Source organism: Myripristis murdjan, chromosome 1 (genome assembly GCF_902150065.1).
Source record: "Myripristis murdjan chromosome 1, fMyrMur1.1, whole genome shotgun sequence".
In the NCBI taxonomy this organism is placed as follows: Eukaryota; Metazoa; Chordata; class Actinopteri; order Holocentriformes; family Holocentridae; genus Myripristis; species Myripristis murdjan.
In genome coordinates this window covers 590,379-604,046 of record NC_043980.1, presented here as the reverse complement: position 1 = coordinate 604,046, position 13,668 = coordinate 590,379, and positions in this window count along the sequence as shown.

Below are 13,668 nucleotides of genomic sequence, written 5' to 3'. Positions count from 1 at the left end.
TGAGAACACATCCTCGTACTTTTGAATCAGCTGCAATAGTTGTGACTTCCAGTAGTCTGACACCTCGCAGAAATCAATGTCCAGGCCCTCCAGCCCCATGCTGGTTAGACTGTCATGAAAACTCGGGTGCTGTGGGGTGCTGGAATCAGCAGATTTTTGATCGCACATTGCTTGATTCTTTACCTCAACTTTGGTGACTGGATCGCGTTCAGGAATGACATCCAGGTCCTCAACAGCAACACATGTGGATACATCTGCCAGTTTGGTGTGGCGTCTCAGAGTTACTGCTCTTTCAGAAGTGTTCAGGACTCTGACTGGAACCCATCGGTCACCACTCATGGTTGCAACAGATCTGCAGACAATCACATCTTTTTTGTGGATTAGTGTTTTTGTTGGCTCAACTAGGATTGCACTGCCCTCTGAAAGTGGTGAGCTTGCAGGCAACTTGCCCCAGACCAGGTGTTCCTGCTTTGGAGAGAGGGTCACAGCTTTTGCTAGTTTTACTGTACCAATGAAGTCGGGCATGGAAACACCTGTCCATCGCTGGACACCAGCCAGCATGTTGAGAAATTGCTTTATCTCATGCTCATCAGTGGATTCTGGTTTTGTCAGAACCTGCCAGAACCGGGGAGACTGTTTGAACTGCTTCAAGATGTGTTTAATGACATTCGTGCCAAGAATCATCTGATCTTTCTGCCCAGGTACAACTAAAGCAGGAACGCTGAAGGTGCACCCATACACTTGCATTTTCAGGTTGTGAATGCATTTTGGCCTTACCTGGACTCCACCACAACCAACGAGCATAATATCATTGATGGCGGTGTCAGGCTCAGATGCTAATCCAGCACTCTTCAGCCCCTTCACTAATGGTGCAGGCCATGGAGCCAGTGTCTAATAATGCCTGCAAAAGAACCTTGCCTTCCACCTGAGCATCAGTATAAAATAGACTATCTGCTTTATCTAGGTGTATTATGTTCTGGTACAACACAACAGTGCCGGGTGGAGCAGATTTCAGACTTTCTGCATATACAGATTGTGCATCTTCACTGGAGTCGAGGGTCACATCATCATCACTCACACTGTCCCCTCCCGAGTGTGAGTGAATTAGTTTCCCTGATTAGGTGAGACACCGTCAGGCTGTATGACAGTGACTTTAGGACAGGCTTTACGTTGATGCCCTGGTTCTAAGCAGCCTAGACACCTTCTTTCCCTCATACAGTGTGTGCGTGTTGAGTGAGAGTTGTTACCACAGACTCTGCAGGGACCAAAGCGGGCTGAGGTGGGAAGCGGAGGCCCAGCAGCTTGGACAGGGTGACCTGTGCGTTCTAGCACTCTCTCTAACATACTGAGCACACGTTCAAGGGCACTTGGGTCTGAAGCAGCTGCATCACTTGGCTTGGTTGGGTTAGTGGGCGTGAGCTTAACTGTGTTCACTTTGGTATAGTCAGTTTCATGGTCTGGCGAATTAACAGCTGTAACGGCAGTAGCAACCTGCAGGGCATGCTTTTTTGCTGTATTTGTGTTAGATTTATTCACTTACAAAGGCTCGCGGGGGCAAACCCTGCCCCCGCGAGCCTTCCCGGTGACAGCAGCATCCCGGTCGGTTCTAAACGCCGTGAAGCCCTGAGGTTCTATCTCGCTGGAGATGACGTTATTATCCAGCCATGTCTCGGTGATCACCAAGACACAGGCATTGCGGTACTCGTGCAGGAATCGGTGGTTGGCTGACAGCTCGTTTGTCTTTCCTCTCAGAGACTGCACGTTGATCAGTTAAGTTGTGGGCAGGAGAAGTTTGTTCCTCTGTCTCTGTCTCTTTAGTTGCTGACGGAGACCTCCTCTGCAACCACGTTTGCGTCTCCTCCGGGTTCAACCCCTCCTCGAATCTGCCCTGACACACTCCAGTATTCCGGAACTCCGGAAAGGTCCAATGTTACTGTGTTGCGCAACAGGAGAAGTGTTTCTCTGGTATACTGGATTTCACCAGCTACTCCGCCAGCAGCGTAGCTGTTTCGTCCTCAGGTGAAACAAGTGTTTAGAAACACCAATAGTCCCGTCACACATGCACAGTTTGAGTAAATCTACCAAAAAAGTCACCTGTGACACCTGGATGACCCGGAAAGGGTACAAGTTCCGGGGCCAACCGGCACATCATTTCCTGTTTTCTTCTCGTGTGCGAGTTGCAGGCAGTAGTAGCTCAGGCTAAGCGCCTTTTTCTAAAAATATAATTTACCGTTGCTGGTAGCCCTGTGATCTTTATAGACTGGAGCTCCGGAGCATTTGCCCTCCAAGGGCTGCAATGGAACCACATTCCTATTTCGGGATTGTTTGCCGGTTTGTTGTGTTTCTTCTACTTATAACTGGATTTGAAGTACACTATATTACCAAAAGTATTCGCTCACCTGCCTTTACTCATACTATGAACTGAAGTGCCATCCCATTCCTAACCCATAGAGTTCAATATGATGTCGGTCCACCTTTTGCAGCTATTACAGCTTCAACTCTTCTGGGAAGACTGTCCACAAGGTTGAGGAGAGTGTTTATAGGAATTTTTGACCATTCTTCCAAAAGCGCATTGGTGAGGTCACACACTGATGTTGGTCGAGAAGGCCTGGCTCTCAGTCTCCGCTCTAATTCATCCCAAAGGTGTTCTATCGGGTTCAGGTCAGGACTCTGTGCAGGCCAGTCAAGTTCATCCACACCAGACTCTGTCATCCATGTCTTTATGGACCTTGCTTTGTGCACTGGTGCACAGTCATGTTGGAAGAGGAAGGGGCCCGCTCCAAACTGTTCCCACAAGGTTGGGAGCATGGAATTGTCCAAAATGTTTTGGTATCCTGAAGCATTCAAAGTTCCTTTCACTGGAACTAAGGGGCCAAGCCCAGCTCCTGAAAAACAACCCCACACCATAATTCCTCCTCCACCAAATTTCACAGTCGGCACAATGCAGTCTGAAATGTACCGTTCTCCTGGCAACCTCCAAACCCAGACTCGTCCATCAGATTGCCAGATGGAAAAGCGTGATTCATCACTCCAGAGAACGCGTCTCCACTGCTCTAGAGGCCAGTGGCGGCGTGCTTTACACCATTGCATCCGACGCTTTGCATTGCACTTGGTGATGTGTGGCTTGGCTGCAGCTGCTCGGCCATGGAAACCCATTCCATGAAGCTCTCTGCGTACTGTACTTGGGCTAATCTGAAGGTCACATGAAGTTTGTAGCTCTGTAGCAATTGACTGTGCAGAAAGTCGGCGACCTCTTTGCACTATGCGCTTCAGCATCCGCTGACCCCTCTCCGTCACTTTACCTGGCCTACCACTTCGTGGCTGAGTTGCTGTTGTTCCCAAACGCTTCCATTTTGTTATAATAGAGCTGACAGTTGACTGTGGAATATTTAGGAGCGAGGAAATTTCACGACTGGATTTGTTGCACAGGTGGCATCCTATGACAGTTCCACGCTGGAATTCACTGAGCTCCTGAGAGCGGCCCATTCTTTCACAAATGTCTTGTTTCACAGTCTGCATGCCTGAGTGCTTGATTTTATACACCTGTGGCCAGGCCAAGTGATTAGGACACCTGATTCTGATCATTTGAATGGGTGAGCGAATACTTTTGGTAATATAGTGTATGTTTGCTTGATTTATGTTTATACCGATACATTGTTGGTGAGGCTGGCATATACAGTTTTGCCCCCCAGTATTGCATAAAGTTTATTACCGAGTTACTTTTGCTTCGGTTGTTGTTTTGATTGTTATGTCATTTGTTGGTGATGGCAGCGTTTGCACTTTCCGCTCCCATTGTAAGCTTATTTTGTTGCATAATATAGTTTTATTATTACCTAAGAGGGAATTCGCCTATTTTGCTTTGGTTGTCTTTTGTGTATCATTGAACAGTTTTTGTTGGTGAAGGCAGTGTTTGCGAAGCCCACTCGCACTTGTTGATAATTGTTTGTTGCACACTGTTACGCTATAATTAGTATATTGTGACTACAGGAAGTTTGCCGAAGTATTTTTTGCTTCGGTTTCTTTTTTTTTCATTATACAACGGTGAACGTTTTGCAGCAGTGAGGGCAGCGTCTGCGCTCCCCTCCGCTGTTGCAGATCAGCTTCCTGCTGGACGCCTTGTAGCGGTGAAGGTTGTGCTCTTGCCTGCACTCTTGCTACAGGCTCACTACCTCCCTAGACGCTTGCGGGAGTGAAGGCAGCATCTACGCTTCCCTCTCCTCCTAAGAGCCAGCCTCCTGCCGGTCGCATTGTAGCAGTGAGGGCGGTGTTTTCGCCCCCGCTCCCGCTACGGATCCGAACCTCTTAGAACCCCTCTGCTGTGCAGGTTGTGTGTATGTATCCTTCCCTCAGCTTAGGTGGTTGGACCACAGCTCCAGTGATGGAGGATGTACATTATTAGGCCTGTTTCCACCGAAAAGATTCATGGGAGTATTTGGGGGGCAGGAGCGACTACAGGAACGTCCTCTCGCTTGGCCCTCTCAACTGCCGTGTCTCCACTGAGAGGGCGGAGTAGGAGGAAAGTTCCTGTAAAGTTACTGGGCTCTGTAATGTAATCGTTGCGCGACCAAGCATGTTGTTAGCGTTAGCTAATGTTAGCTAGCATGTTAGCGTTTGTGTTGGTTGTGTTGCTAAAGTTAGCTAACGTTAGCTAACGTTAGGTAAAGCTAACACTAGCATCCCTAAAAATATCTGCTTTCTGTTGGCACCACATCCCGCCGTCAGCACCAGGTAAACCCCAAGCCCCACCGGGGAGCTTTTCGGAGCCATTCTGGATACCTACTCCGAGGCAGGGACTTGTTTAGCCCCCGTAAAAATTCCGGAACTCTGTCCTTCAGGGCTGGCTCTGGTGGTGGAGACACACAACAATGGCCCAGGCCCCATAAAATTACCACAAAGTTCCTGCAGTGGAAACGGGCCTATTGTGTTGATTGTGGGACTGCTCTGCCGGAAGATGACGGCCACGACCTCTGTCCTGCATGCCTCAGCCCAGACCACCTTTGAGAAGGACTCTCCGAGAATGCCTGCATGAATTGCAGCTGTATGTCATTTGGCTGCTAGGTTGGCTCAGGTAGACCATTCAACAGGTGAAGACGGCCTCCCACCATCTGGTAAGTTGCCCCCAGCCCAATCTACTTGTTCGAAGCACCAGAGAGAGGTATCAGTTGCATCTGCTCCAAGCTTGCTGGGCAGGTACAGAGGCTTTCTACTGAACTTGCGGAGATGAGGTCCCTTTTCTAGACTCGTCAGTCTGACGCTCCCTCAGTAGACACAGAGATGTCATTACAGACCCCGTCTGTGCCCTTGCTGCTTCCAGAGGAGGATGTACTCTCTCTTGAAGCCTCAGCACTGACTTTGGTATGCAAGAGGACAAACACTCCCATGCTTCAGAACTGGGTTTCTCTTCTTCAGTATGAAGCCCACAGAGTATGTTTGGGGAGTTGGACACCTCCATGTCAGACATACTACACATGGCTGTGGATCGCCTAAAGGTACAGATCCCGCAGCCAGCCCAATCAACCGCAGGGACTGTCTTCTTTAGGCGCGGCAGTGCTTCCACTTTCTTCACTGTCCCTCCTTCGAGGGATTCTCTCCAGGAAATGCATGTTGGTGAGACACTGGAGCCTGTTCTCGTCTCACTTCTGATGGCCGGGCACTGGTGGCTATGCATGATGCTGCAGCGGTTGGCCTCGACTGGATGCCTTCTATTGAACCAACTATTGCGCCCCTCATTGTGTCTCCCGATGAGGCAATGCAGGTAGCTGCCAGGTGTCCTCAACCTCAGTGTTGGGTCACAGATGAACTGATATCAAAGGCATATAATTCCGGGGCACGGGCTGGTCGCATTGGTAATTCGCTCTCCCATCTTTTGCTGGCCCTATCCGCATCACTACAGGACAACAGTGCTGATGACTCCACAGCCAACTTCAGTGATGCGTCATTACAGGCGTTTGCCTTAATGCTGAGGGAACTAGGGAGGATGATGTCATTCTTGGTGCAAGCTCGCCAGCAAGTATGGCTGGCGCAGACACCCTTGACGGAGGCATGCAGGAGGGCCCTCCATGACATTCCGGTGGAGCCTGGGGAGATGTTTGGCTCAGCTGCTCAGGAGATGCTGGAGTGCACACTGAAGGCTTGGAAGACCAGGAAAGAGTTCTCAACCCTGGTTAGAAGGCAAGGCAAGGCAAGTTTATTTGTATAGCACATTTCAGCGACAAGGCAATTCAAAGTGCTTTACATAGAGCATAAAGGCATTAAAACAATATAAAAGAACACAAGAAAACATACATAAAAACAATTAATAAATAGAAGCTAAAAGGAGAAAGGCATTAAAACAATATAAAAGCAACACAAGAAAATATGCATAAAAACAATTAATAAAAAGCAGCTAAAGTTAAAGGAAGTTAAAAGTTACAGTGCAGTGTAAAATATTAAACCTTAATATGGTTTAATGGAAGGCAGCGGCAAACAGAAAAGTCTTCAGCTGTGATTTAAAAGAACTGAGAGTCGCAGCAGATCTACAGTTTTCTGGAAGTTTGTTCCAGATATGTGGAGCATAAAAACTAAACGCTGCTTCTCTATGTTTAGTTTTTACTCTGGGGACAGAAAGCAGACCTGTCCCAGCCGACCTAAGAGGTCTGGATGGTTCATAATTTAGCAGCAGATCAGAGATGTATTTTGGCCCTAAACCATTTAGTGCTTATAAACCAACAGCAATATCTTGAAGTCAATTCTTTGACACACAGGAAGCCAGTGTAAAGATCTGAGAACTGGAGTGATATGATGCACTTTCTTGGTCTTAGTGAGGACTCGAGCAGCAGCATTGCAGTGTCAAATACTTCCAAGTATGATGGCGGCGCGCACGGACGCAGCGGCTCGAAGCTCCTCGCTATTTTGCACCCTTCTGTGTTTTGCATGTCTCTTTAGTCCCGTATGTCTCTTCCGTCCTGTGTTGATTCATCAATACACTCGCCAAGATCTGATAGGCATCGGATACCGAGCAAAAACGGACATTACAACAGACTTCTCACGGACGCACAACATCCCACCGGAGATAGCGAGACCGCCGAGTGCTACCTGGATTGTTGTCGGGAAAACGAGGCGGCGGCGGCGGCGTAGGGAGCGGAAACAGAAACGCGGATGCCGGGCAGGTGTGCTAGCCCGGCTAAGGAAACAGCCATACAGACCACCGCTACCATCCATCCTCCTCGTCAACACCAGATCCCTCGCCAACAAGATGGATGAGCTGCAGTCACAGATTGCTTACAACCGCCTCATACGTGAGTGTTGTCTTCTGATTGTCAGCGAATCCTGGCTACACCCGCTTATCCCCGATGCTACGGTGGAGCTAGCTAGCCGTACCTTACATCGCTACGACCGGACCGAAGCCTCTGGGAAGACCAGGGGAGGGGGTCTCTGTGTCTATGTACATAATGACTGGTGCTCGGACAGCAGAGTAATCGACACCTACTGCTCCCCGGACCTAGAGGCCATGTCCGTCCAGTGCCGACCTTTTTACCTGCCACGGGAGCTAACGGCGGTTATTGTGACCGCTGTTTACATTCAACCAAAAGCTAACGTCAGGACGGCACTCGGCCAGCTCCAGCTTATGATTACAAAACAACAGAGGGCTCATCCGGACGGCGTTCACATCATCGCTGGGGACTTTAACAAAGCATGCCTTAAGTCAGTTCTCCCCAAATTCCACCAGCACGTCAAGTGTGCTACTAGGGGTGAAAACACACTGGATCATGTTTACTCAAACATTAAGCATGCTTACAGAGCGTCCCCCCTCCCTCACCTCGGACAGTCGGATCACCTCCCCCTGCTACTCTTCCCTGCCTACACCCCCCTGCGGAGGCAAGCAAAACCAGCCCCTCAGACCATCAAAGCCTGGCCCGAAAATGCTCTCGCCCAGCTGCAGGACTGCTTCTCCCGCACTGAGTGGGGTATTTTTGAAGATCAGGACCTGGACACATACACCGAGTCAGTCCTCTTCTACATCAAATGCTGTGTAGAAGGAGTCCAAGAGGAAAAACACATCCTGGTCTTCCCAAACAGGAAGCCCTGGATGACAGGTGAAATCCAGGGACTGATCAGAGCTCGAAATCTGGCCTTCAGGACAGGGGACAGAGCTCTCTATGCCACCGCCAGAGCCAACCTGAAGAGGGGAATTAAACAAGCAAAGAACACCTACAGGAAGACAGTGGAGGGATACCTCCATGAAAATAACCCACGTCAGATGTGGAGGGGCATCCAGGCCCTAACCAACTACAGAGGCCACGCCCCTCCCACATCCTCCAGCAGCAGTGACCTGGCAGAGGAGCTAAACAGCTTTTTTGCCCGGTTTGAGACCACCACCCCACACCTGCAGACACCGCCCCCCCCCCCCCCCCCCCCCCCCCCCCCCCCAGACCTCTGCACTCCACCTCTCTCCCTCCAGGAGCATGAGGTGAGGAAGACGCTCAGCGCGGTGAACCCCAGGAAAGCTGCTGGACCAGACGGCATCCCTGGAGTGGTGATAAAGGCATGTGCAGACCAGCTGACAGGGATCCTTACCAGGCTCTTCAACCTCTCCCTGTCACATGCCACTGTCCCCACCTATCTGAAGGCCTCCACCATCATCCCCATCCCTAAGAAGACCACCATACACAGCCTCAATGACTACAGACCCATCGCCCTCACGTCTGTAATCATGAAGTGCCTAGAGCGGTCAGTCTCCCAGCACATCAGAGACTGCCTCCACCCCTCCTTTGACCCCTACCAGTTTGCGTACAGGGCAAACCGATCCACAGAGGACGCCATCGCCCTCACACTCCACACAGCGCTGAGCCACCTGGAGAACAAAGAGAGCTATGTGAGGATGCTCTTTGTGGATTACAGCTCAGCCTTCAACACAATCATCCCGGACATACTATACAACAAACTGCTCAAACTCCAGATCCCCCCGCCCACCTGCACCTGGATTAAACACTTTCTGTCAAACCGCCCACAGACTGTCAGACTCGGCCCCCACCACTCCTCCACACTCACCCTCAGCACCGGTTCTCCCCAAGGCTGTGTTCTGAGCCCCCTACTGTATGCCCTGTACACCCACGACTGCTCTCCGTCCCATCCAACCAACAGCATCATAAAATATGCTGACGACACCACCGTGGTTGGACTTATCCAAAATGGGAATGAAACAGCGTACAGAGATGAGGTGCAAAGGCTGTCATCCTGGTGCTCTCACAACAACCTGAGCCTGAATGTCCAGAAAACGAAAGAACTGATCCTGGACTTCAGGAAACACAGACCGGCCCACTCTCCCCTCCTTATAAATGGACAGCGGGTGGAAACTGTCTCCACCTTTAAGTTTCTGGGCATGCACATCTCAGCTGACCTCTCCTGGACCCCAAACACCAAGGCCCTAGTAAAGAAGGCTCAGCAGCGGCTTCACTTCCTCTGTGTCCTGAGGAAAAACAACCTGGACCACAAGCTGCTGCTGGCCTTCTATCGCTCGTCGGTGGAGAGCGTCCTGATGTACAGTCTGAATGTGTGGTACTCAGGCTCCACAGCTGAGGACAAAACCGCGGTGCAGAGGGTCATTAAAACTGCCCAAAAGATCATCGGCCACTCTCTGCCCACCCTGGAACAACTGTCCACATCCTGCTGCCTCAGGAAGATCAAGGCCATCACAGGAGACCCCACACACCCCGCCCACCCCCTGTTCGACCTGCTGCCCTCTGGTAGACGGTACAGGTCGATCAAATCTCGCACCAGCAGACTGACAAACAGCTGCTTCCCCTGGACCATACGCACTGCCAACACCCACGGACTCATACACATACACTCACACGCAGACAGTCCGCCGTAATCCCCCCCCTCCACACACACACACACACACCTCAGACCTCTTCTGACCTCTCAGCACTTATAGCACTTTATAATATGAACTTTTTATAAATTAGCACTGCCTCTTATGTGTATGTGTGTACTTGTATGTGTGTATGTATGTGTGTATGTATGTATGTGTATATGTATATGTATGTGTATGTGTATGTGTGTGTGTGTATGTGTATGTATGTACATATGTATATGCATGTATATGTGCATGTATGTGTGTGTATGTATGTATATATATATATATATATATATATATATGTGTGTGTGTGTGTGTATATATATATATATATATTGTTTTTTTTATTTTTGTTTATATCTCTTGTGATCTTTTGGCTATCGATGGTTTTATATGGTGCATATAGCAAATACAATTTCGTTGGAACTACTTGTAGTGCAATGACAATAAAGGCTATTCTATTCTATTCTAATCTGAATCAGCTGCAACTGTTTGATGGATTTTTTAGGGAGACCTGTGAAGACAGCATTACAGTAGTCAAGTCTACTGAAGATAAATGCATGGACAAGTTTTTCCAAATCCTGCTGAGACATAAGTCCTTTAATTCTTGATATATTCTTAAGGTGATAGTAGGCTGACTTTGTAACTGTCTTAATGTGGCTGTTGAAATTCAGGTCTGAGTCCATGACTACACCAAGATTTCTGGCTTGGTTTGTGGTTTTTAACATTATTGACTGAAGCTGAGCGCTAACTTTTAATCGTTCTTGGCTCCAAAAACAATTAATTCAGTTTTGTCTTTGTTTAACTGAAGGAAGTTCTGACACATCCAATTGTTGATTTGTTCAATGCACTTACTCAGTGCTTGAACTGGACCATAGTCCCCTGGTGATATGGTTATGTAGATTTGTGTGTCGTCAGCATAACTGTGGTAGCATATTTTGTTGTTTTCCATAATCTGAGCTAGTGGGAGCATGTAGATGTTAAACAGAAGAGGCCCCAGAATGGAGCCTTGGGGAACTCCACATGTCATTTTTGTCCGCTCAGATGTGTAATTACCTATGGACACAAAATACTCTCTGTCCTTTAAGTAGGATTCAAACCAGTTTAGCACTGTGCCAGAAAGCCCCAACCACTTTTCCAGTCTGTCCATTAATATGTTGTGGTCAACCGTGTCAAATGCAGCACTGAGATCTAGTAAAACAAGCGCTGTAACTTTGCCACTGTCAGTGTTTAAGTGTATGTCATTAAATACTTTAACAAGAGTGGTCTCAGTGCTGTGGTTTGATCGAAATAGATAGATAGATAGATAGATAGATAGATAGATAGATAGATATACTTTATTGATCCCAACCAGGGAAATTCTGGAAATCCTGATTGGAAGACATCAAAACAGTTGTTTAGTGCCACGAAGTTGTTCAGCTGTTGAAAAACGGCTTTTTCAATGATCTTGCTTAAAAACGGGAGGTTTGATATGGGCCTATAGTTGCTCATTAGTGAAGCGTCTAGAGTGTTCTTTTTTAGGAGTGGCTTGATAACTGCAGTTTTCAGGGCCTGTGGGAAGACACCTGAGAGAAGAGATGTGTTGACAATCTGTAGAAGATCTGGGGCCATGCAATTTGAAACTGTCTTGAAAAAGCCTGTAGGCAGAATATCAAGGCAGCAAGAGGAGGATTTCAGATGTTGTATAATGTCCTCCAGGTTTTTATGGTTGATCGGATGGAATTGTGTCATACTACTCAAATTGATTTTAAGTGGACACAGGGACAACGCATATCCTGCACTTGATATAGAGGCATTGACTGTTTGTCTTATTTTCTGAATTTTGTTGGTAAAGAAGGAGGCAAATTCATTGCAGGCCTTGGTGGATAGAAGTTCAGGGGCCACTGACACTGGAGGGTTTGTTAGCCTGTCGACAGTAGCAAATAAGGCACGTGCATTATTATTATTTTTGGCAATGATTTCAGAGAAGAAGGACTGCCTTGCATTTCTTAGTTCCAAATTATAAATGTGTAGTCTCTCTTTATAGATGTCATAATGAACCTGGAGATTTGTTTTTCTCCACCTGCGTTCAGCTTTTCGGCACTCTCTTTTTTCCATTCTGACTAGTGTGGCATTTCTCCATGGAGATCTTTTCTTACCAGAGACAGCCTTCACCTTAGTAGGTGCAATGGCATCAATAACATTTGTAATTTTGGAACTAAAATTATCTACAAGGTCATTGACCGAGACCCAGGAGAGAGGGGGTATGGCAGAGAAGGCCTGAATGAATATTTCACTGGTGTTTTCAGTGATATACCGTTTTGCGATTACTTCTGTTTGAACATTTGTGTGCATGGAGATAGCACTCTCAAAGAAAACACAGGAATGATCAGAGAGAGCAACATCAGTCACCACAACCTTAGAAATGTTAAGACCCTTGGAGATGATTAAGTCCAAAGTGTGCCCCTTGTTGTGCGTGGGCTCCATTACATGCTGAGTCAGTCCATAGTTATCAAGGACATAATACAGTTCTTTAGTCCCTTTGTCCTGGAGGTTGTCAACATGGATGTTAAAATCACCGGCAATAACTACATAGTCAAAATCAATACAGACAGCAGACAGCAGTTCAGCAAAGTCGTCAAAAAAGGTTGCACAGTATTTAGGTGGCCTGTAGATATTTAGAAATACAGCTTTGGATGAGGAATTCAACTGAAGAGCCACATATTCAAAAGAATCAAAGTTTCCATAACTCATCTGTTTGCATTGGAGGGAATCATTAAACAAAATGGCAACTCCACCTCCTTTCTTATGCACTCTAGCTTCACTCATAAATCTGAAGTTGGGAGGAGCTGACTCGATAAGAACAGCTGCACTGTTATCTGGGTTTAACCAAGTTTCAGTTAAGAACATAAAATCAAGGTGTTATGCTCGATGATAAAATCATTGATTAAAAAGGTTTTTCCTGACAAGGACCTGATGTTTAGCAAAGCTAAATTTAATGTGATTAAAGAGGGGGAAAGGGTGGCTGGAGAGGAGGGTGACCTGGGTGGGGTTCGAGGGGGTGAAGGAGGTGAAGGGGGTGGAGGGGGTGAAGGGGGTGAATCCTCCAAAGTGGGAGTTGGTGAGGGTGGCGAGGACTCCTCCTCTCGTCTCTGTTGAAGGCGCTGTCGAGGCGGAGGCTGAGGGGGCTCTCTGTCAAGGTTTCTGCTGGGTTTTGTTATGTCTTCTCCTTGTTTTAATCTCTCTTGTCGCTTGGCCTTGGCAGAGGGAGCAGATTGGTGACGTAGGAAGTAAAATAAGTTGGAGATGAACAATTTTACTCCTGACTTGTTGAGGAAAAGTCCATCTGCCTTAAAAAGATGTCTGCGGTCCCAGAAAAAGTTGAAATTGTCAATGAAGTGCAATGAATGGACAGTACATGCAATTGCAAGCCATGTGTTCAGTGCCAACAATCTGCTGAATCTCTCAACTCCTTTTCTGACTGGTGGTAGAGGTCCACTGATCAACACCTTAGCACTCAGAGAGCTGACTGTGTTCAACAGATCACCAAAGTCTCGTTTCAGCACTTCAGACTGTTGTTTCACAACGTCATTAGTCCTTATGTGCACTATGACATTCTTCACATTTGGATGTCCAGCCACGATATGCAGGACTCTCTCAGTCATGTCAGAGACCATGTCATTGGGAAAGCAGAGTATTTTGGTGTTCTTACTGCACATGCTTCTTAAATCTTTTACAGCATGGTCACCCAAGATCAAAGTTTCAGGCCCAGTCATTAGCTTTCCCTGTAGCCTTCTATTTCCAGATTTACTCTCAGTCCTTACCCTGCTGCGTGAAGGCGAGAGGTCATC